The 23,913-nt window shown below is 45.7% G+C and overlaps 1 long non-coding RNA gene across 1 annotated transcript; it reads right to left on the bottom strand.

The window, feature by feature from the left end:
- Positions 1 to 2,138: 2,138 nt before the first annotated feature.
- Positions 2,139 to 15,495, bottom strand: LOC115079862. Its single transcript, XR_003853419.1, has 4 exons — positions 15,374 to 15,495; positions 14,396 to 14,523; positions 6,135 to 6,171; positions 2,139 to 2,813 (listed from the first exon to the last, which is right to left on the bottom strand). It is a non-coding gene; the product is annotated as an uncharacterized LOC115079862 (long non-coding RNA).
- Positions 15,496 to 23,913: the final 8,418 nt, after the last annotated feature.

The following is a 23,913-nucleotide window of genomic DNA, read 5'->3' on the forward strand; positions in this document are numbered from 1 at the left end:
TGGCCGGCGCCATCTTTACGACGGCGGCGGCGGCCATCTTTAAATACGGTGGCGGCCATCTTTAAAGATGGCGGTGGCCATCTTTAAAGATGGCGCCGGCCAGCCAGTGCTCCTACCATGTGACAGGGGCCGGCCAATGGCACGGATACCCTGTCATATGGTAAGGGCTAAAATTGAATTAACTATAACACCCCCACCCTCCTGACCCCCCCCAAGACTTACGAAAACTCCCTGGTGGTCCAGCGGGGGTCCGGGAGCCATCTCCTGCACTCACGCCGTCAGCTGCTGGTATTCAAAATGGCACCGATAGCCTTTGCCCTTACTATGTCACAGGGGCTACTGGCAGCCGACAGCCCGAGTGCAGGATATGGCTCCCGGACCCCCGCTGGACCACCAGGGAGTTTTGGTAAGTCTTAGGGGGGTCAGGAGGGTGGGGGGGGGGTTTGTTTAAATTCGCTCCTTTAGACGGCTGAATAATTCGGTGAAGATTCGTTGTATTCGTGGGGAATCGCGATACATTTTGCTTCCCCACAAATATAACGAATATGGCCCTATACATTGCAGATTACCAATAAGTTGCAAATGAATGCACACCCCTATCTCACACTGCCAAGCCTGTCACAGGTGCTTGTCACATTCAGGGAGTGAAGGTGCTCACTGGTCTTCAGTCCTGGAATGGGAGTCCCAGTGTGGTTCCGGAAAAAGTTCATCTTACTGCAACTAAAAACAGAGGGTCCCTCTGGCAAGGAGTGCACAGTGAAAGACCTCTTCAAAAAGCAAGAACCTAAAAAGGCAGGGAGGCCTCACCAGGGAGGAGAATCCAGACAACCTTCCTATTCTGTGTCTAACCAAAACTAACCACCATCCCAAAACCAAAATGGCTGGGTTATAAAGGCAAAGGCAACCAATCCCAGCTATCCAAGTCAGATGGCAGATGAAATTTAATGTGGATAAGTGCAAGGTGATGCATATAGGGAAAAATAACCCTTGCGGTAGTTACAAGATGTTAGGTTCCATATTAGGAACTACCACCCAAGAAAGAGATCTAGGCGTCATAGTGGATGACACATTGAAATTGTTGGTTCAGTGTGCTGCGGCAGTCAAAAAAGCAAACAGAATGTTGGAAATTATTAGAAAGGGAATGGTGAATAAAACAGAAAATGTCATAATGCCTCTGTATCGCTCCATGGTGAGACCGCACCTTGAATATTGTGTACAATTCTGGTTGCCGCATCTCAAGAAAGATATAATTGCGATGGAGAAGGTACAGAGAAGGGCTACCAAAATGATAAAGGGAATGGAACAGCTCCCCTATGAGGAAAGACTAAAGAGGTTAGGACTTTTCAGCTTGGAGAAGAGACGGCTGAGGGGGATATGATAGAGGTGTTTAAAATCATGAGAGGTCTAGAACGGGTAGATGTGAATCGGTTTTTTACTCTTTCAGATAATAGAAAGATTAGGGGGCACTCCATGAAGTTAGCATGTGGCACATTTAAAATTAATCGGAGAAAGTTTTTTTTCACTCAACGCACAATTAAACTCTGGAATTTGTTGCCAGAGGATGTGGTTAGTGCAGTTAGTATGGCTGTGTTTAAAAAGGATTGGATAAGTTCTTAGACGAGAAGTCCATTACCTGCTTTAATTAAGTTGACTTATATAATAACCACTGCTATTATTAGCAACAGTAACATGGACTAGACTTAGTTTTTGGGTACTTGCCAGGTTCTTATGGCCTGGATTGGCCACTGTTGGAAACAGGATGCTGGGCTTGATGGACCCTTGGTCTGACCCAGTATGGCATGTTCTTATGTTCTTTTGTTCTTAAGTTGGGAGGAGGCAGAGTGGGATGGATGGCTCAAAGAGTTGAAATATCTAACTGGGACCTAGGAACATCTAGTGGCAGACCGGACGGTCTGGCCATAGGAAAATAGAATGATGCTTCCAAAAATACTGCACACAACTGTGTACAGCATGAAGGCACTCAGACCAGTTGAAGCTTCAAAATGCATGTTTGTAAGGGGCAGAGGCTATTTGTTGAGGGTCAAAAAAAAAAAGAGCTCTCCCACAGACATCCATCATCACCAATATTCCCTTTAATTTTTTTGTGGGCTGTGCTAGACCTTGCCTGCATGTCATGTCAGTGTAGTGTCAATATGCATAGAAGGAGTGCCACTCACCTTTGGGAGGAATGTTATGAGAGCATAAAGCCCCTGCTCCCACTTCAAGCAGGGGGCATAGCAAGAGGTTTTTGTAGCGATCTCTTCTCAGATGGGCACCGTAGAGCCCATCTCTTCACAGGGAAGGCTCAGAGGAATATTGAGGAGATGGATCACAGCAATTAAGTTCTTGGAGGTCCAGATGGTGTAACAATGTAACCAGAGGATTAAAACAAGTTAAAATAAAAATTCAAAAATAAAATAAAGTTTACCTGGGCTGCTGGGCTATAACAGCAGTGGCTGGACAGGCAAAAGCAGCATGCTGTTTATTTATTTATTTATTTTTTAGCTGTTTGCAGTGTAGGTGGAGGCAGGAGAGCTGAGGAAGGGTGGGGGGTAAATCAGCTGTTTGAACCCTGTGTCTCCCACGATGCAGGCAGCCCAGTTGGTATATCAGCTGTTTTGAAAAACAGCTGAGAGGAAGGCTGCTTCTCCCGCAATCATGGGAAGCTGCTGCTGCTTTGAGGAGGACAGAGGAGGCAGACTGCAGTGTGGAGGGCTCTGAGAAAGTCCCCGGTGCTCAGAGGAAGTCAGGCCATGCTGCTCTGGGGTCCTGATGATGTTACTTTGGGTTCTGGGGGCTTGGCTTAATCGGGGCTGGAATAAAATTTAAAAAATAGACAAAGTAAGCAGAATAAAATTAAACAAACTCCCAAATTCAGGTGGGGGAGGTCTGCTGAGGCTCTCTCACAATTTTTAAAGCCCCGAATTCAAGATGGCAGACACGATATAAAAGTTGCCTAATACATTAAAAATAGCCCTAAATCAACTGAAATAAGTTGGGGTTTCATGTAGGGGGGGCATTGTTTACCCCTAGGCTGCCCTTGGATGGAGGTTTTGAGTGGTTTTAAAAGGCCAGAAACACCCTTATTTTCCAGCTCTTTTAAAGTGCATTATAAGTAATAAAAAATGGGAAAACTGCCTAAAAGAGGCACCGAGACCCTGAAAATAAAGAATGTGATTTGGTCCAAATACAATGTTAATCTATACTTTTATTGAAAATTGTGATTATGACTTAATTAAGGTTATTCAAAGTTGCTCCAATGGTTTAGACAGTGTCAAAAATTATTGTTCCTGCTAGCTAAGAGAAACATGACAGCAGAAAAAGTCTGTATGGGCCATCCAGTCTGCACATCCATCCAATTAATTTAGCATTATAATTCTCATCACTTCCTTGGAGATCCCCTGCATTTATCCCATGCTTTCTTGAATTCAGAAACTGTTTTTGTCTACACCACTTCCACTGAGAGGCTGTTCCACACATCCACCACCCTCTCGATAAAAGAAATATTTCCTGATTCTACCCCCTTTCAACCTCATCTCATGAGCCCCTCGTTCTTGAGCCTCCTTTCCATTGAAAAAGGCTCACCTCCTGTGCATAAAAACCTTTGAGATATTTGAATGGCTCCATCATATCCTCCATCTCGCCTTTCCTCCAGGGTTTACATGCTTAGATCTTTAAATCTATCCCCCTATGCTTTATAACAAAGACCACCGACCATTTTACTAACCACCCTCTGGACTGACTCCATCCTTTGAAGGTATGATCTCCAGAATCATACACAGTATTCCAAGTGAGGTCTCACTAGGGGCTTATACAGGGGCAATATCACCTCCCTTTTTCTGCTGACCAATCCTCTCCCTATGCAGCCAAGCATCTTTTTGGCTTTTATCATCAATGTATCCGTCTGTTTGGCCAGCTTAAGATCATCAGATACAATTACTCCCAGATCCTGCTATTCTTTTGTAAATTCTGGTCAGAAAAAAAGGGTCTGGTTGAAACATGCTTTGGGAAGAAGCAGATCAGCAGCCGAAGGACACAGAAGGCAAACTGAAGAAGAGCCGAGTAGAGGAAAAGAGCAAAAGAAAGCAAAGGAAAAGCAGCTGGCACAGGATAGAGGTATAAGCATCGCTCCTGTCATTCCACAGGATCTGCTTTGGTGCCTAATGAAGATATTATGAAAGTATAAGAATATTGGACCTATTGATGTGTGTAAGAAAGAGAAAAGCAAGAGCTAGTTAATGGTAATCAAACAATGGAAGACGTGCTTTCTTTAATTCAGCTTATTGAGCTCAGGAAAGTTTAAGGAATATTGCTGAAAGAATTTGAAAGTGAACATATATCTGGTACCAATTGTTCTGCTGAATGACTGAAAGCTTATCTGTGAAAGTACTTCTGACTAAATCTAAGAATTTACCTCTGAGACTGTGCAAAATCCTAAAATATTGAGTGAGTTCTACCACAGCAAGTTCATTGCAAAGGCTGCAGTTATCTGTTACTGCAAGAAACTGTTAAACTTAAAGACAACAGTTGGATTTGTTAATCCCTATCAAAAAGGCCGATACAGTACAGTGCGCTCCGGTGGACGCGCTAGCTTTACCCCTTATTCAGTAAGGGGTAATAGTGCGTCAAAAACGAGCATCCAACCCCCACCGAAACTAATAGAGCCCGCAACATGCAAATGTATTTATTTATTTTATTTTGTGTTTTTCTATACCAGCATTCGCGAAAGGTATTACATCATGCCGGTTTACAAATAACAAGGGGTGTAAGATACAATAAGAACATTAACAGGTGCGGATCGAAAACGTTGCAGTTACAATAAAACAGGGAAATACACAACTGGGAGCAGTGAAAAGTCGATAGGAAATTAACAGAAAGAACAAATTTACAAATTTATGGTATTTATTTACTAAGTAATGGAGTTTCTCAATGATAATGATTATCATGTTAAGGTAGGGTCTGAAAGTGAGTTAAGGTTCAGTTGCATGTTGATGGCCCTATTAGTTATTCCCGTGCGATTCAGTAAGTAAAATGTGCAGCCAAGCCGCATATCTTACTTTCAGAAATTAGCGCCTACCCAAAGGTAGGCGCTAATTTCTGCCGGCACCAGGAAAGTGTACAGAAAAGCAGTAAATACTGCTTTTCTGTACCCCCTCCGACTTAAAATCATGGCGATATTAAGTCAGAGGTCCCAAAAGTAAAAAATAATTACAAATAAAAAAAAAAATAAATTTAAAATCAGCCCGCGGCTCGCGGGTTGAAAACCGGACGCTCGATTTTGCCGGCATCCGGTTTCCAAACCCGTGGCTGTCAGCGGGTTTGAGAACCAATGCCGGCAAAATTGAGCGTCGGCTGTCAAACTCGCTGACAGCTGCCACTCCTGTCAAAAAAAAGGCACTAGGTACGCGCTAGTGTCCCTAGCGCCTCTTTTTACCGCGGGCCCTCATTTGAATACTAAATTGCGCGCACAGGAAAGCAGGCGCTCGCCCGCTCTACCGCAACTTTTACTGTATCGGCTTGATAGGAAATTAACTAAAATATCAACCAAGCCACACCTGATTCACAATTACTGTGCCAGAGAAGGAAGCTGCTGCAGATACAGAAATTGGGAGCGTTGAACAGTGTGACTGCTAAAGTCAGTGCAACTGCTGCAAAAAGAAATGAATCTATCTTATTCTTTCTGCACACTGAGAATAGGGAAAATTTGCTTATCATTTTATTTTTCCCTTTTGACAAAGATACAATGCCAATAGGTCTTCGTGACTTTGAAGGTTGTCGTGAAGCGTGTGGTTAGTCCCTTCCTATTTTATTTAGTTAAAGCCTAGGTAACACACTGAAGAAGAAAGAAGAAAAGAAGATCTACAGATCCAGCATCCACACCAGCTGTGGGACCTGGAAAGGAAACCAGCTATAGGACCGAGCTACGGACCTTGAGCTAAGTATCCTTGCACCGCAGTCTACAGTATAGCTAGACCAGCTCACAGGAAAGGCAAAAGTTCAAACAACAAAAAGTGTATCATTTACACAGAAAAAGACAGAGACTTAAGGCAACTCTGAGTAGAGAAAACAAGTTGTTTGATAAAGGAAAATACAAACAACTAGACAAAACTACAGTTTTAAGTAGAGATACTTACTTTTTTGCCTTCTGCCTGGAAGCAGGAACAGGAACACCTGCAAAAGTGACAGTAAGTACAAAGCATCAAATTCTTGAATCTAATGTTCATATGTTGGTTAATACTTATAATACCTTAAATAATAAGAGTACTGCTGCATGAAATTATTATCTACAGAATACATATCTGACATTTGTTCTTGAAATATCATTCTTGATTGAAGGACAGTGAACATACTGCTATCTGAGGAGTAGTTACATCCTAAGGGGTCAATTTTTAAAGGGTTGCACGTGCTGAAAAGCCCATATATGTGAGTAACTGGGCCGTGCATGAGCAGCATGTATTTTAAAAGCTGTAAATTACTTGCGTATATACATGTGCACAAGTAAAAGCTGGTAATTACATGCATATATTCGCGTGCATGAATTTAAAAAAAGAGGCGGAGTTGGGGGCGGACTTGGGCACTCCGGAATGATGTCAGCAATTGCACACATAATCCCGTATTTTAAACAGGCTGCTGCACCAGGCGGCAGCCTGTTAGCCACATATATTTACTGCTGCTCCTGATGAGGTGCAAGTCTATAGAAATATCTGTTTAGGCCTAACACACCGGGGGTAGGGCTCTGGGTTAACTTGGGGGCGTGAGGCTGAAGAACCAGAGAGGTCTGGATGACCTCGAGACAGACTGGGACCAACTGGAAAAACTGGAAAAGTCCTTCATGCGAGTATGTCTTAAAATCCACCTGCCCGAGTGAGTTTCTTAAGGTAGATACGTGAAGAACATTAAAATTAGGATGTATTTTAAATCTTACGTGCGTAAATACGTGCATGGTTTAAAATTCCAGTGTGTGTTTGCTTGCAAGCCTGTACGTGCATGTATGGTTGCCTACACGCGTGTTCTAAACCTACCGTGTAAGTGCATATCAAGACATCTGTATTGTACGTAAAGAAAATTCATTCTCGGTGCCATCGTTTGTGGTTATTTGTATCTCGTTATTGTTTCGGCTAATAAGCCTTTATTATTATACAGCAGAAGAAATCCAGTCATTCAGTGCTCTCCCTCCCTACCTGCGGGAGACGATTTTGAGTGGGGTCCAGTTCCCTCACTTGCAGCATCCAATCGGAGCAGAGGGCTTCTGAGAGTGTCCCCCGCCAGCTCCATTGTAAGTCTGCGCCTTACACCAGACCGGAAGAGGTTTCCCCTTTCAGGGCAGTTCACAATAGGGAAAGAGTTCTGAAGAGTGCCAGATCTTGAGGAGTCCTAGGGGGAGAAGAGGATTCCCTGCAGGCTGGGGCTGTGTATACTAGGAGGTGCCAGAGGAGAGGCTGCCTGCCTGGGAAGGTCTACCAGAGTCAAATTCTGATTCAGCAGCAATCAACCAGAGACTCAAGAGAGAGACGAGGAGAAAAGGAACCCTTAAGGAAAATATTTCAAATATTAATCAGGTATTAGGAAGGCCCAGGATGAAAGGGATACCCAGCTTGTAGAGCTGACCTGTGTTGGGAAGGAGAGTGAGAAAAGACTGATTATTTTTGTGCTGTGGATTGTATTGCAGTACTGGAGCATTGCTCTGAAGTGTGCCACCGATTTTGGACTTTGTTTCAACCCTGCCATCAGATCATTAAAGATTTTTTTGTTTTGAACAGCACTGGTGTGGAGAGTGTCTTTTTGGAATGCTTGACTGGTGAGCATGAAGAGCCCCTGTGTGAGAAAAACCCCAAGGGCCTTGAAAAGACTCTGCTTTTCCCCAGTGTGCCAGAAGTCAGGAGGTCAAGGGTCTTGTATAGTTCTTGGCCCTTCCCATGTTCCCCTGTGCCCAGCACCAGAACGGGACAGAGACTACAGACGTTTAGAGGAAGCAAGATGTGGCAGAAGCACACGGAAGGAGTGGGTACAGAAAAGAGAGAAAAGGTGACACTTGCGGTTTGTGGTCCTCTGAAGCTTAGGCATCCACCTGTGTTTCCTTTTAGATAGCACTGGCCCTGTTTGACCTGACTCCAAGAAATACACATAGGAAGGAGCTGGTGGTTCAGACAATATGTGCAGCTCTCTCTGAGAATGGAACGGGCCTGGGTAATGTGAAACTAATTTCCTATCTCAAGCATGCACCAAAACCTGTTCCCTAGAGAGAAACAGGGTCTCTCAGATTTCCTGACTATCTCATTGGTGATAAACCACCATCCAGACCTGGTCTGATAAACATGTACCTGATACATTCCCACCCTTGAGGTGTGATCTAACTTAAATGATTGTGTGGGCACTACCAGACTCAAATTCTCTCTCTCTCTCTTTGACCTTTGCATGACGGTCCAGGTTTCATTAGCTTCATGCTTCTTTTAAGAAGTCAGATGCCTCTGGGGTACGTCACCATAAGAAACCAATCGCAGAGAAACACACAGAGGGTTTAGATTAGTTTATTTATTTCCTTGATTTACCACAAATTCCTGCAAACATCAATACAAAAATCAATAAACAAATATTACAATAAATACTACCGTAATAGAACTTGTGAATAATGTCGCCTGATAGCCAAATAAGTTAGAAGGAAAAAGTGATACTTTGCAAAAGAAAAATAATGAACTAATAACCTTTAAAAATAGCAATCCATTACAAAATAAACATGAAATATATATTTTTAATGTGGATATCATATATATCACAAAGCCCAGCCATTTTTGGTGAGTGCTTTCTGATAGACATGTACCAGTTAAGCTTGCCAACAATTGGACATTGGTGACATCTAGTGGAGGATTTAACAATTGCAACAATGTTAGCCTTTAGCTATACATATAAATATATACATATGCAGCCCCCAGCTATCTTTCGTTCTGAAGGATCCAAAAATACTAAAAACAGGGAAAAATCCTCTTTTTTTTCCTTCCACTCCTCTCGAGCAGGAAGGACGAATAAAAAAAAAAAACTTCCTCCCAGAAAAAGAGACCCCTTTTGCTTACCGTTGGATATGGGTTAGCAAACATCTCTGTGCTTTCTGAACCACTCAGCAAAAGTATTGAGCCAAGAACAGGGGAACTACAAAAAAAAACCAAAAAAACCTCTTGCTTCAGTCTCCAAACAAAAAAGCTACACTGAACCTTGGTGTTAGCTGTTAATACGCAGGCAGGAAACTACCGTTGCAGCAGGTGCTGTGGCCAGATGGTACATTCCTCATCTGTACACTGCTTAGTCCTGACTACTAGGCCAAACTCCCTCCTGGAGATCCCAGCTTCTCTCTCCCTTGAAAGAGGTAAAGGATTCTTCTGGGAATCGTACAACTTATTGCCGGGGAAAGCCCCACTCAGTATCAGATCTGAGTCCAAGACTGACTCTCTCAAACCCTGGCATGAATCCCTCAGTGAATGGAAAGGCTTAAATTCCAAGGTCCAAGGCGCTTGAATGGGGGGCAGCCCCAATCAGACACCGCACTCAGTACTTTAGTGGTCCAAGTTACTAAGGTCTGTAGCCAACAGTTCAAGTTAAACAGCTGGAAATGACGCATTCTTTCAGTACTGAAAATTCTCTGAGCAGGGATTGAGACATCACAAGGGAATTTCTTACCTTGGCTCATGCACCTTTCTGGGGTCTCCCCTTTTCTGCTCTATGGGTTTAAGGCTTCTTTGGATAGATTCTGGGTTTGCTGCCTCTCAGAGACCCACCCTTTGCTACCTGAATTTCCAATGCTTCGGCCTTTCTCCCTGCACACCTTTCTCCTCTCTTCCGGACTCCTGGATCTCACTGGATTGGAGCAACGGCTAAGGCAGCTTTCTTCTTTGCTCCTTCTAAGGTAAAAATATCACTTACATTATATTTACATGCACTGCTGGGATGCAACTAGAATTCCCTGCAAAAAAGACACCTGGAACCCATATGGTATTAAGCTTATTGTGATGGTGTTGGGTGTGGGCTTGACCCTCTGAAAGCCTGAATGCACTAATACACTTCCTATTAGAAAAATGCCTCACTTCAGTCACACATGCAGAACATAAACAGACCCGCACCAAATACAGAATCGAGCAACCATAAAGTAGAAATACAAACACACGGATAAAAATTGAACTGGAAACCACAAGAAGCCAGTCTCTCTATGCAGTACAATAATGAAAAACAGAACCATCACCGTTCCTCAAATATCAAACAATAAAATCAAGAAATAAAATAAATACATAATTATAATACTAAACATACTAATAATATTATTTAAAACTGATGAATAAAAGATCAAATAATTAAAAACTCATATACAAGTGTTAGGATTTGTGGGTTTGTGGGCCCTGGGCCGAGGTGAGAGATCGTACCGCCCACAGGGAGGAGGCCCATGAGTCTCACCGTCGGGAGGCGAGGTCTCAGCTGCTGGGTGGGCAGGACAGCAGGTACTGGAGAGAGAGAGAGACACTGCCTGCGGAGCGGGGAGTGTAGCAAGAAAGTCACACAGGCACAGATGTGCCACAGGGTCTGTGGAGTGGGGTATACCCAAGAGAGGATTCCTCAGTAGAGATGATACTGCAATGGTCCACAGAGCGGGGTACACCGATGAGGGTTCCACAGTAGAGAGAATAGGGTAATGGTCCGCAAGCGAAGTACTCACAGTGGAAGTAGTGATGGTTCCAGAGGAAGCCCCAGGGAACGGGACAGGCAGCGGTCCTAGGCGCAAGGCCCTCTGAGGAGCGGATAGCCAGAGATGAGGAAAGGGACCCCGAGGAGCAGGTACACAGGGCATCTCAAGCCGAGGAAGCAGGAGCTGGAACGGAAGGTCCGTAGTGAGCAAAGCGGATTCAGCAATGAGGGAATTCGTTGCCAAGTCGTAGGCAGACAGGGCCAGCGGCTTAAGAGTCCATGGAGAATGACGTCATCCGGGGGGGACGCCCCCGAGGTTCCCGCCATGACGTGCATAATAGTGGCCCGGAACCACACGCGCGCACCTAAGGAGCTCCGAGGGTAAGACAGCGGTTGGCAGCGTCCACACCATCCAGGGATGCCCGGGAACAGGGGCGGGCAAGCCGGCGATAGCTGACGGAGGCTGCAAGTCTTCCCAATGGAGTCAGTGCAGTGAGGCAAGAGGTGAGCAACAGCGGTTGCAGCCGTTTGTGACCGACAGGCGTAACAGTACCCCCTTCTTAGGGCCCCTCCCTGGGAATTTGGGTTTTCTTGGGTGAAAGACATGGAACTGCTTGATCAGTTCTTTGTCAAAATTATTGACAGCCAGTTCCCAGCTGTTTTCTTCTGGGTGAAATCCTTCCCACGAGATCAAATATTGACATGACTGGCATCAAAGGAGGACATGTAATGTCCTCCTTTGAAGGCAGAGGTTGTAGCTCAGGAGGTTTCTTGGAGAATTCGGACAAGATGAGAGGTTTTAATAGTGAGATGTGGAAGGCATTATGAATCTTGAGCAATGTCGATAGGTGGAGACTGTATGTGACCAGGCCCAGCCGGCGAAGTACAGCAAAAGACCCGATGTATCTGGGATCGAAGTGGGCTGAAGGCAGTTTTAAGTGAAGAAAGCAAATGCTGAGCCACACTTTGTCTCCAGGGTTAAATTGAGGAGCTGCCTGATGATGGGCATCGTAGAACTACTTTGACTTCTGGGCGGCTTGCTGTAGAAGTTGTTTGGCGTGCTCCCAAAGTTGATGTAACTCTAGTGCAGAAGCCTGCGCTGCTGGAGAAATACAGACAGAGGAGGCAGAGGCTGGCGTCCATATAGTATTTGAAAGGGAGATAACCCATTTAGATGCAGACTGGTGGGAGTTTAAGGCAAACTCGGCCCAGGGTAGTAAGTCGGACCAGTCATTCTGCCGAGTTTTATAATTAGTGATGTTTGGGTGGACCCTTGGAGAAACACAAACACAGAGATTGATCTTTTATTAGACAAAGTGATGAAGCCACCAGAGGTGGCAGTAGTGAGCAGTAGAAGTAGCTCGGCTGGGCTAGTGTCCCTCAGGCACTGGAACAGCGACTCCTCCCGTAGCAGTGCTGTAATGGAAAGAACTGAGAATAATGAGTACAGTGGAATATGCACAAAGCCCCAGTACGGAGAACCCCAAGATAGGGAGAGCAGGCCCTTGAGGAGCGAGTACCTGATCCCTGAGAGCTGAGAGGCTTGAAGGTAATGTACTCACACAGCGGTTCCACGTAGGAGATGGCACCAGAGCTGGAATGGAGGCAGGCCCTCTAGCAGCGAGTACCTGGTTCCAGGGAACAGCTTTGAGGTGAAGATGGTCGTACTCACTGGTGTTGAAGATAGCGAATCCTTCCAGGCAGAAGATAAGGTAGGAGCAGGAAGCGAGTCAGGGAACATGGGCTCTCGAGGAGCGAGTACCGGTTTCCTGATAGTGACCTGAAAAGCAAGTGAGGCCCCCGAGGAGGAAATTGGAGAGGCAGAGTAGATGGGTACGGAGAGCGAAACCCATTTGTAAGATTCCCCCCCCTTGCTAACTCAAAGGCTAGCAAACATTGTAGGATTTAAATATCTGGGCAGCGTGACATCATCACAGGGGGACGTCCCTGAGGTTCGCACCAAGTAGGAAATAAGAGTGAGGGCCGCGCGGCACGCGCGCCCTAAGGTACCAACTGAGCATGGCAGGCCGCAGCACCCAAGCCAGTCCAGGGACGCCGGAGAGGGTGGCAGGCAGACACCGTGGAAGCCAGGCATCCATCCATAGCGAGAGGAGGTGCAAAGAAAGAAAGGTAGACGGCGTGAAGCCTTCGGGAAGGGACGGTTGCAAAGGGCAGTCTCCTCTGCGGGTACTAGGTTTTGGTTTCCAAGGATGCGAGAGATGAAACTGATGGAGCATCTCTTTGTCAAGGATATTAGCCCGAGTCTTGCTACAGTTTCTGCCTGGTTCCAGAACCCGAGCCCAGTTACAGTATTGCTACTGTCCTAGTCTGGTTCCAGTTACCTGTCCTGATCCACTACTCTCCTAAGTCCCAGCGGCCGGGCCCCAACGGGCTCCTCCCGGGGGGGCTTCGGCTTCCAAGGGTGAAGCCACATAAGTCCCAGCGGTTGGGCTCCTATGGGCTCCTCCCGGGGGAGTGCCAGCTTCTAGGGTGAAGAGCATCTACGTCCTGCCTGAACATCTGCCTCCCGGCCTGCTGTTCATTAGAGACATTGTCCTCCTTTTCCAGAATCCAGCAGGTCGGCCCAAGGGTCCACTAAACAGAGACTCCCATAACACAATCTACAAAGAGTTGGTGAGATATGTTCAGTCTGTTTCGTATGAGAAACCAGCCGGGCAGCAGTATTTAATAAAAGTTGCAAAGGATGCAACGTGGTCTTAGGTAACCCTACAAGTGGACTGTTGCAGTAATCTAGATGTGAAAAGATTACAGCACGAACTACAGTCAGAAAGTCATGGTCATAGAGAAGGTGCCTTAAACCGGCCATCAATCGAAGCTTGAAAAAAACAGTTTTAATGACTGCTCTAACCTGTGGTTTAAAGGACAAGGACGCATCAAGCAAGATTCCCAGACTCCTTAAGGGCCTGGTAATAGGAAATGAGATGTTAGCAATAACAATAGACTCTTAATAAGATTTAATATGCGGGGAATGAATTAACAGTATCTCAGTTTTCTTAGTATTTAAAGCTAAATTGTTTTGTTTTAGCCAACGCTTTATAGAATCAATACACAATTGAAGTAGATCTACAGTTTCCTGCCAAGACTTCTGCACCTTGATATAAAACTGTATGTCGTCGGCATACAGTTTATATCCATCCGTGATGACAGACAACAGCTTTGTGATAGGGGCAAGATAAACATTAAACAATGTGGCTGACAACACTGACCCCTGTGGAACCCCTGTTTTTAACTGCTCTGGGGCGGATGATTGTTGATTCAACCTAAATACTTGATAACGATCAGACAAATAATTCTCAAACCACGAGAGAACTGTCCCTGTTATGCCGCATTCTCGAAGGCGGTATAATAAAATCTCATGATCAATAGAGTCAAAGGCAGAAGAAATATCTAATGATACCAGAAGAAACTGTTGTCCCTGATCAAAACTATGTTTAATAGAATCGACCAATGAAATAAGAAGAAGCTCACTAGTACTCAAGCCTCGTCGAAAGCCAGATTGGTTAGGATTTAATACCTCATATGTCTTCTAGCTGTGGAAAAAGTAGGTGGGCTCAGAGGCAGGGTTAGGTCAGAGGAGGTAACAACTCACACATATTTTCAATTTCAAAGCTATGCACAATGTTTTTTCAGGGGAAAAGAATCTGTAGAAAAAGCAGGTGCAGATATCTGCAGGTACATTTTCCCCCAGGGCAATTGTAATACCACTCACCTCTATTCTGAAGCGCCTCTGGCATCATGCTGCCTCTAAAGAACATGGCTGTACTTCCTGTAGCTCTGGATTCTTTTATAGGTCCTCCAGCTGGGATTTCCTGTGGCTCTGGCTGATGACATCACATCCTGCATGAGTATATAAGGAAGTTCCTTGCAACCAGCCAGAGGTTCAGCAACAGGTCCTTCTGCCTTGCCTGCAGTGCGTGTTGCTCCTTCTCTTCCTTGTTGTGCTTCCTGACTTGCTCTTTTTTTCTCACCTTATCTCTAGCCCAGTTCCTCACCTGGCCTTGTCTGCCTTCAGTCTTGCTCTCTGTCTTGCCTTGCCCCATTTCTGCTCCTTGCCTTACCTTGTTCTTGTCCGTGTTGTGCCTGTCCTAGCCTCATTTGTCCTAGAACATGTCTTGCCTGTTCTTGCCCTTGCCTTCCTTGCCTGTAGCTCTCTGACTGATTCTGGTACCTGATCCTGGCCTGGATTCTTACGTTGCATGATCTCAACCTGCCCTAACCTTGGCCTGTTATCTGACTCTGCCTGAATGCTGCCTGTCTTGATGCCCACCTGCCTGCCCACCACCTGCCTGCCCGCCGCCTGCCTTGACTCCTGCGGGGATCATGACTTTTGCCTGCACGCTGCCTGCCCTGACCATTCGCCTTTTCCTGTACTTCCTTTACTTATTGGGACCTCGCCTAAGTCCTGTCGGCTCCCGAACCCTAGGGCTGAACCTGCAGGAAAAGGAGTTGGTAAAGGTGAAACCCAGACCTAGTCTCTGAGCACATCCACCTGCTGAAGGTGTGGGCTTAGTGGGTTCGCCCGCTAGGCTGCATCAATCATGCCTCAGTCCCAAGGACTCACCGAACATAATAGCAATTTTCAAAGGGAAAGTAGGCATGGAGATACAAAAACACAGCAAATGGCAGCAGATAAGGACCAAAGGTGCATTCAGACTGCCCGTTCATGATGCAACACTGCAGTGCCTACCTGATTTCAAGCTTTCCTCTCACTTCTCCACATCCAAGGATCCTCTGTGCTTTTCCCATGCTTTCCCGAATTCTGTTCCTAGTTTATCTTCCTTCCACCACCTCCCCTGGGAAGCTGCTCTGTGTGCATTCTGTGAAGAAATATTTCCTTATGTTACTCTAGAGTCTACCCTGCCTTTTAAGATCACATCAATCAAATGGGTGGCTTAATTAAATAAAACAATAAAAGACAGTACAGTCTATTTGTAAGAAAAACTCTACACAGCCAGCTCCTTAAATCAAATTTCACTTCATTATGAAAATTACTTCTGGACTGTGAACAGAAAGTTGAACCCTGAGACAACTTCTCCTATGTCTGAATCACTAATTGGCAGCAATTTTGTTTTTATATTGTTTTGATTTCATTAGCAAACGTAAGTCTCTTAGAGAATATATTTTTTGTTGAGATTTTCATTTTATGAGATACAAAGCTGACACTTTTCGCTGTGATTTGTTCTTTCTAAACAAATCTAATTAGTGTTTTTGATATCAACGGGCACATGTGCTATAAATCTTACTGTGGCAGAAGTCGACCATGTTTTTGCGGCATGTGCAAAGAATTAAGGATGCAAAATTATGACAACTAAAAGAGAAATTTGGGTACATGCTGTAATTTACAAACTACAGCAAATGATTTAATTTTTTAAGATTTTCTAGGCCCTCCTGCTAGAGAGGGTTAGGCTAATTGGAGGGACCTGAGAGCACTCCTGACCCTCCTGCCGGTTGATCAAGGCACCTGCAATCCTTATGCACATGTGTGGGGCAAAGGAACATATAAGGTTATGCAGCACCAATTTGGTTGTTGGATTGTTGTTGTCATCATGCCAGGAGGTAATGGGGCAATCTCCTGTCTCCCCGCCACCCCCCCCCCCCCCACAAATAATCAACTAGGCCTTCTCTACATCTTGGGTTTTGGCCCAACTCTTGGAACCCCTGATGAGAGACTGTGTTATACATGACAGGGGCACAACTGGGTCTTGAAACTATTTATAAATGGGTATTCCTATGATGTATCCCAATTCTGCCTTAATTGCAAATTCTGATTTGACTGTAAGTTGTACCAATGCCTCGGTTCATTTAAATTCATTTTAATCCGCCTTGAAACCAACGTTGGGAAAAGGTGGAATATCAGATGTTCTTTTAAAAAATAAAATAAATAAAAATTAGGGAGAGGGGTGAGCGAGGGTCCAGAAGTGAGAGGAGCACTCAGAGTCCTAGATTTTCCTGCTGGGGGAATGCTCAGATGTCACTGAATTTTAGTTTTGGGAGGGTTAGAAGGAGGAGGTACAGGGCATGGAGGACGTTTGTTGCGAGCGACGTGAGCTGGAGCCCCTCTTGCCGTGGCGTAATCGATGCAACCTCGTGGGCAGAGCCCTGTGGTCTGCGCCATCAGTGGGTGAATGAGTCTTTGCAGGAGCCAGGCTATGACAAGCCCAGGAGGCTGCGGCTACGGTCAGATCTGAAGGGCCGGACAAGGCTAGAGACTAGGCCAGGCTGAAGCTGAAGACAGACGTGTGGAGCAAGGCTGAGGCTAAAGCTGAAATGTCAGAAGAGCCCTTTTATAGGGTGCAAAGCATGACGTCATCCAAGGGCGCCGTGGGGTTTTTCCTGCCACGGGCCCTGTAAAAGAACAGGCTTCAGGCGCGTGCACGCCTAAGGGACAGTCCGGCGGCGGTGATCCTGGTGGCGTCTCATCGCGGCACGGCCTGCCAGCCGGGAGGTGAGTGCGGCCACTTGCCGCCCGCGAGCGGTAGAACGTAACAACTTTGTTTTTTTTTGTTGGAGGCTGCGGTTCAACCTTTGCGTTCAAAGTAAGTGGTCCAGCAGAAAGAATGCACACACACACCGCTTAATCCTACGCTTCAAAAACAGTTTAGGTATTTACTGGAGAAACAAAACATTTATGCAAACAAGAATGCCTGCTCTCATCAGAAATTGCAGCACAGATGCAGGGCAGATCAGATGAAACCTGAAAGCAGCAGACAGGAAGAGAGAGAGAAGCAAGTTGCTTCTTACAACATCAGCTGGAAAGGTATTCCTGAACTTTCTTCAGATGCTGGGAGGCTGATACCTCCTGCAGGATGAAACCTGTTACCTCTTTGCCCTGAGGATTACATAAACATATTCTTCTCAGCCACCTGTGACTCACTTCACAATCTGTTCTACCAACTATACTAAGAACTCACATCGCTATTTCAGGAACCCTAGAACTCTAAAACTACCGCCATTAAAAACAGCATTTAGCAAGCTTTAAAACGAAGTAGAGTAGGGTAAGATTAACCACAATTCATTTAAAAAAATAATTTTTACATAGAACATAGAAATTTAAACTTTTCAAGAAGCAGAGAGTGTGAAAGCTAAATGTCCTTTGTTCACCCTCTGCTTTCATCTCTCTTTCTTCCTGATTCCTTTCAATTTCACCTTTCCTTAAGGTCTCTGCTCCTTATTTGGTCAATTTTACCTCACATGCCTTGGTCTTTCTCTTTGAAATATTTCTATTGTCATTTGTCTCCATCTCTCTTTTTCATCTCTTATTATCCCTTCGTTACCACGTCTTTAACTCTCTTCCTCTCTCCTCTCCTTAGCTTTCCCTCAACCTCTCCCTTACCCTATATCACTCTCTCTTTTTCTCGCTTCTACCTTCCCCTCCTTCAATCCTCTTTCCTCTCTCACTCCAACTCTCTTTCCATCACTTTTCCCACCCTTTCGATCTCTCACCTACTTCCCACCCTTTTCGAATCATTCACCTCCCCCTCTCTACACCATCTTCTATTTTAAAACTGTGCTAGAAAACTGACTTTCAGGCCTTTTGCACAATTTTTTGATGGAACCTTATGTCTGTCCCAAGTGTAATGGATGAGATTCCACTAGGACAGGGGTGGCCAACTCTGGTCCCCAAGACCCCCAAGCAGGCCTGCTTTGCAGGATATCCTTCCATAATGAACATGCATGAGATAGGTTTGCACACAATGAAGGCAGTACATGTGTCATGCATATTGATTGTGGATATCCTGAAAACCTGGCTTATCTGTGGCTCTTAAGGACCGGAGTTGGCAATCTTGCATTAGCAGTTACATATCTAATGCTACTACAGCATTCTAGTAGCCTTTCCAGACAAGAGGAAAACATGTTTTTGTGAAATCTAGAAAACTGTTCTAAAATAAACAGATTTAAGACTTCAGACGTATTTATAAAACCGACGTATTTATAAAACCAAAGCTGTCATCATTCTGGGAACATTTTTCTTAAGAGACCTGCCTCCATAGTTTTCAAAGCTTGGATTTCCATCACTTGGAGGGGGAGTACATGCGAGCTGATGAGTGTTTTCTCTTGACAATTGGAGCATTCAGTGATTTAATAGTTTCCAAATATTGTGTTTGTGTTGGACCACCCCTGGTTTTAGTAAGGAATCATTTATGAAAATCCAAGTTTTTATCATGGCTCAGTAATAAGAAATAGGCTCCGTCAGGTTTCTGTCTATTATTTAACTTTATCACATCATGAGTTGTTTAATTAGTCTGCAAGACACAAGGGGCTGGTATGCTTCTGAATTATGGCAGTACTTCACTTAAGGGAACACTAGTCTGTGCCAACTGTAGTATTAGCTCACATTATTATTATCTTAACTCCATTTAAATTTCCCTTTGCTAATACAACATTCTTACTTAGTACTGTAGTGTTGCTAATTTTATAAGTAAATAAAAAATTAGAACTTTATTTTCACTGCAGCAGTAGGATGGCCTCCCTTCTAGGGTTGTTAGTTCCCCCTAGCCATGTAAGGCCCAGTAGTACATGAACTGTAAGTAAAAGCACTAAGGACCATATTCAAAAGCATTTAGTCAGCTAACTTAGAAGTTAGCTGGCTAAATTAATATTTGGGGACATATCTGGCTAAATTCTGTCCAGTTAATAAGTTAGGGAGCTAGAATTACCCTGATAAGTTAGGGGCATTCCAGGGGTGTAACTGGGAGGAGTTGAGTTAGTCGGCTAAGGACCTGATTCACTAAGGGTTTTTCCCATAGACTCAAAATGGGAGAAAAGCCTTAATAAATATGGCCCTAATTTTGCTCATTAGCCGGCTATAGTTATCTGGATAACTTTAAGATAGCTGCCTATATTCAATAGTGTGACTACACTATTGAATATGCCTACAAAGTTAGCTGAATACGTTTATCCGGCTAATTTTGCTATCCGGACTGTCTGAATATGGACCTCATTGTGATCTGTTATGCCCATCGATCGCAGACGGCTGTGACCGCACCTACTTACATCCTGCACTGTTCTACAGCCCTCCCCGGGTCTGCTTACGGCACAGGCCAATCTCTACTGCCATGTTCCCTATGGCTCCTCGTGGCAGCCGAGACGCCGCCGCCATCTACGTTGTCTCCGGGCCTTCCTAGGCATACGCACGCGCCATCGGGCCCTCCTTTGACGCCTCTTTGGCGGGAACCTCAGGGGCGTCCCTGTTTGATGATGTTATCGGATCAAGGTACTTAAGCTCCACCTTCGCCCTCAGCTAGCCGACTTGGCAACAAGTTCCGTTCGCCTCTACTAGCTCCTGCTCCGTGTTCCTGTGGCTACGCTAATGGATTCCGCTGGAATTTGGACTCTGTCAGGTTCCCTCTCTTCGAGGCCCTCTACGGGGACCTTGTCTCCTGGCTTTCCCCGCTCCTCGAGCTGGCCCTGTGCTTCCTGAACTCCTACTCTGCAAGGCTCCTCGCTCCTCAGGGCTGCCCCCTGGAACAACTTTACTACTCGGGAGTTTACTCTAATGCTTCCCTGCTCCTCGGGGTTGCGCTTATGTGTTGTATTTGACTGTCAGCGCTTCCCCGCTCCTCTGGCTGCATCCTTGTACTTTACAAGAGACTCTCAGCACCGTTCCGCTCCTCGGGGCAGTGTCCTTGTTCTTCACTGCGACTGTCTGTGCCTCCCCGCTCCTTGGGATTGTGCTTACGTGCTACTAGACTGCTAGCACTTCCCCGCTCCTCGAGGCTGTGTTTCTCTATAATACAAAGACTGTCTGTGCTTCCCGCTCCTCGGGTTTCTATCTACGTCATCATCGGAGACCTGACTTCCCTACTCCGCGGGTTGGCCTACATCACTACAGCTGCACCTCCCCCACTCTGCAGCTCCGCCCCTTGGTGGTGTCTCTCCAGTATACCTCCTGCATGCCAGTCTCAAGCCTTCCCACTCTGCGGCCTGCCTGGTGCCTTCCCCCTCGGGGGTCTCAGTCCAGGTATTGTCTTCAGCCTGCTTGTCTACTGGGGAATTCCTCCTGACTCCTCAGGACCTCTCCACAGTCTCACCCAGAGCTCCCTGCCATGCCCGACCTCACATCCCTATGGTGTGGGCCTGTGGGACTCCTCCCCACACCTGGAAACAACTCATACCTCGGGCCAAGAGTCCACATACCCACAAACCATAACAGATTGCCAAGTCCATGGACCCGGCAGAAGTCTCGGCCCTCCAGGCCATTCCTGGCCTGGCACAAAGGATCAGCGAACAACAGAAATTCTTGGAGTCTCTGGCAGTTGCATTAGACAACCTGAGCTCTCATCTAGGTGCTACTGTGACAGCTATTACGACATCTATCAAGCTCAATACCTCCACCTCTGCACCGACTCCTCAGCTGACTGTGCCCTTGCGGTGCCTCCACACTTTTCAGGAAACCCTCTCCTGTGCAGGGGTTTCTTGAATCAGTGCAATATGCTCTTCTATCTGCAACCAGCTTACTTCCCAGATTTGATCACCAAGACTACATATATTTTGGCCCTTTTGGATGGTAAGGCCTTGGCCTGGGCGTCACCTCTCTGGGAGCGAGCAGACACGGTCCTCTGCAACCTTCCGGGGTTCCTGGCCCTGTTTTGGTCCGTTTTCGAAGACCTGGGTCGACAAGCCGTTTCCGGGTCATCTCTTAGTTTTTGGGTACTTGCCAGGTTCATATGGCTTGGATTGGCCACTGTTGGAAACAGGATGCTGGGCTTGATGGACCCTTGGTCTGACCCAGTATGGCATGTTCTTATGTTCTTCTTCATCTCCAACAAGGCTCTCGCCCTCTAACGGACTATGTTATTGAATTCCAAACCCTCGCCTCAGAATTACACTGGGACTCCGACTGTCTACGTTCCATCTTTCTCGAAGGTTTGAGTCCTCGGATTAAAGACGAGTTGGCGGCTCGTGAATTGCCCTCATCTTTGGACTCCTTGATTGACCTCACTGGGCGTATCGACCATCGACTACAAGAACGCTCTCTTGAGCCCAGAGCAGCCCAGAAGTCTGCCCCAGGCCCGTCTCGAGCCCGGCGTTCTTCTTCTCCACGAGTAAGCACACCACCAAATCCAGCAGAGGAGGAACCCATGCAGATGGGTAGGAGTAGACTTTCTCCTAAGGAACAACGCCGTCGACAGCAATCCGGCCTCTGTCTATACTGCGGACAGCCCGGACGTGCCATTGCCTCATGCCCAGTCTGTCCGGGAAACTCCCGGGCCTAGGTTCTGCTGGAGGACTCCTCCTAGGCCTGACTTCACCCTCTCCTCCACTGTCTGTTCCCGTGTCCATCAAATTAGACAACCAGGAGTTTCACACCTTAACACTGGTGGACTCCAGGGCTGGTAGGAACTTCATATTAAAGCAACTCACTGAACACCTATGGATCCCCACCATCCACTCTCTGGTGCCCTTACTACTCTAGTCTATTCATGGGGAACTTCTTCCTGTGAGGTCACCCAAACCACAGCTCCCATCCAGCTACGCACCGGGACTTTGCACGTGGAAACCATCTCATTCCACATATTGGACAAGGCCATCCATCCCGTAGTATTGGGACTTCCCTGGTTCCAGCAGCACACTCCACAGTTCGATTGGGTCACCTTACAACTTTCTCGTTGGGGCTCTGCTTGCCATAAGATCTGCTTGGAACCCGTCTCTCCACTGCCTTGTCTGACTACAGCGCCTTCTCTACTGGGCCTTCCACCACAATAAGCATCCTTCTCCGATGTGTTCTCAAAGAAGGCTGCGGACACGTTACCTCCTCATTGCTCCTATGACTGCGCAATAAATTTACTGCCCAACACGGAGCATCCTCGGGGTAGGATCTACCCTCTCTCGCAGATTGAGACCCAAGCCATGTCAAAATACATTCGTGAGAACTTGGCCAAAGGGTTCATAAGAACATAAGAACATAAGAAAATGCCATACTGGGTCAAACCAAGGGTCCATCAAGCCCAGCATCCTGTTTCCAACAGTGGCCAATCCAGGCCATAAGAACCTGGCAAGTATCCAAAAACTAAGTCTATTCCATGTAACCATTGCTAATGGCAGTGGCTATTCTCTAAGTGAACTTAATAGCAGGTAATGGACTTCTCCTCCAAGAACTTATCCAATCCTGTTTTAAACACAGCTATACTAACTGCACGAACCACATTCTCTGGCAACAAATTCCAGAGTTTAATTGTGCGTTGAGTAAAAAAGAACTTTCTCCGATTAGTTTTAAATGTGCCCCATGCTAACTTCATGGAGTGCCCCCTAGTCTTTCTACTATCCGAAAGAGTAAATAACCGATTCACATCTACCTGTTCTAGACCTCTCATGATTTTAAACACCTCTATCACATTCCCCCTCAGTCGTCTCTTTTCCAAGCTGAAAAGTCCTAACCTCTTTAGTCTTTCCTCATAGGGGAGTTGTTCCATTCTCCTTATCATTTTGGTAGCCCTTCTCTGTACCTTCTCCATCGCAATTATATCTTTTTTGAGATGCGGCGACCAGAATTGTACACAGTATTCAAGGTGCGGTCTCACCATGGAGCGATACAGAGGCATTATGACATTTTCCGCTTTATTCATCATTCCTTTTCTAATAATTCCCAACATTCTGTTTGCTTTTTTGACTGCCGCAGCACACTGCACCGACGATTTCAATGTGTTATCCACTATTTATTTATTTATTATTTATTTATTTTTTATTTTTATATACCGAAAGTTCCTGTATAAAATACATATCACTCCGGTTCACAGGTAACTGAAATAACTACCGCCAAGTGACGGTTTACAAGGAACATATCAAACGATTTATATGGAATTACATGAAACATATTAAACGATTTATATGACTATGACACCTAGATCTCTTTCTTGGGTTGTAGCACCTAATATGGAACCCAACATTGTGTAATTATAGCCCTCCAAGACCCCTGCAGGAGCAGGGTTTTTCTTCGTAGGGAAAAAAGGTGGCTCCCTCTGTCCCTGCTTCGACTACTGTAGCCTAAATGAAATTACTCTCAAGGATCGCTACCCACTGCCACTCATCTCTGAGCTTTTCGACAGACTTCAAGGGCTAAGATCTTTTCAAAATTAGATCTTCGTGGAGCCTATAATTTGGTCTGGATCCACGAGGGCGACGAGTGGAAGACCGCCTTTAACACAGACTTTGAATACCTCGTGATCCCATTCGGGCTTTGCAATGCACCCATGGTATTTCAAAACCTGATGAACGAGGTTTTCAGAG

The sequence above is a fragment of the Rhinatrema bivittatum genome, chromosome 1, assembly GCF_901001135.1.
Source record: "Rhinatrema bivittatum chromosome 1, aRhiBiv1.1, whole genome shotgun sequence".
Taxonomy (NCBI): domain Eukaryota; kingdom Metazoa; phylum Chordata; class Amphibia; order Gymnophiona; family Rhinatrematidae; genus Rhinatrema; species Rhinatrema bivittatum.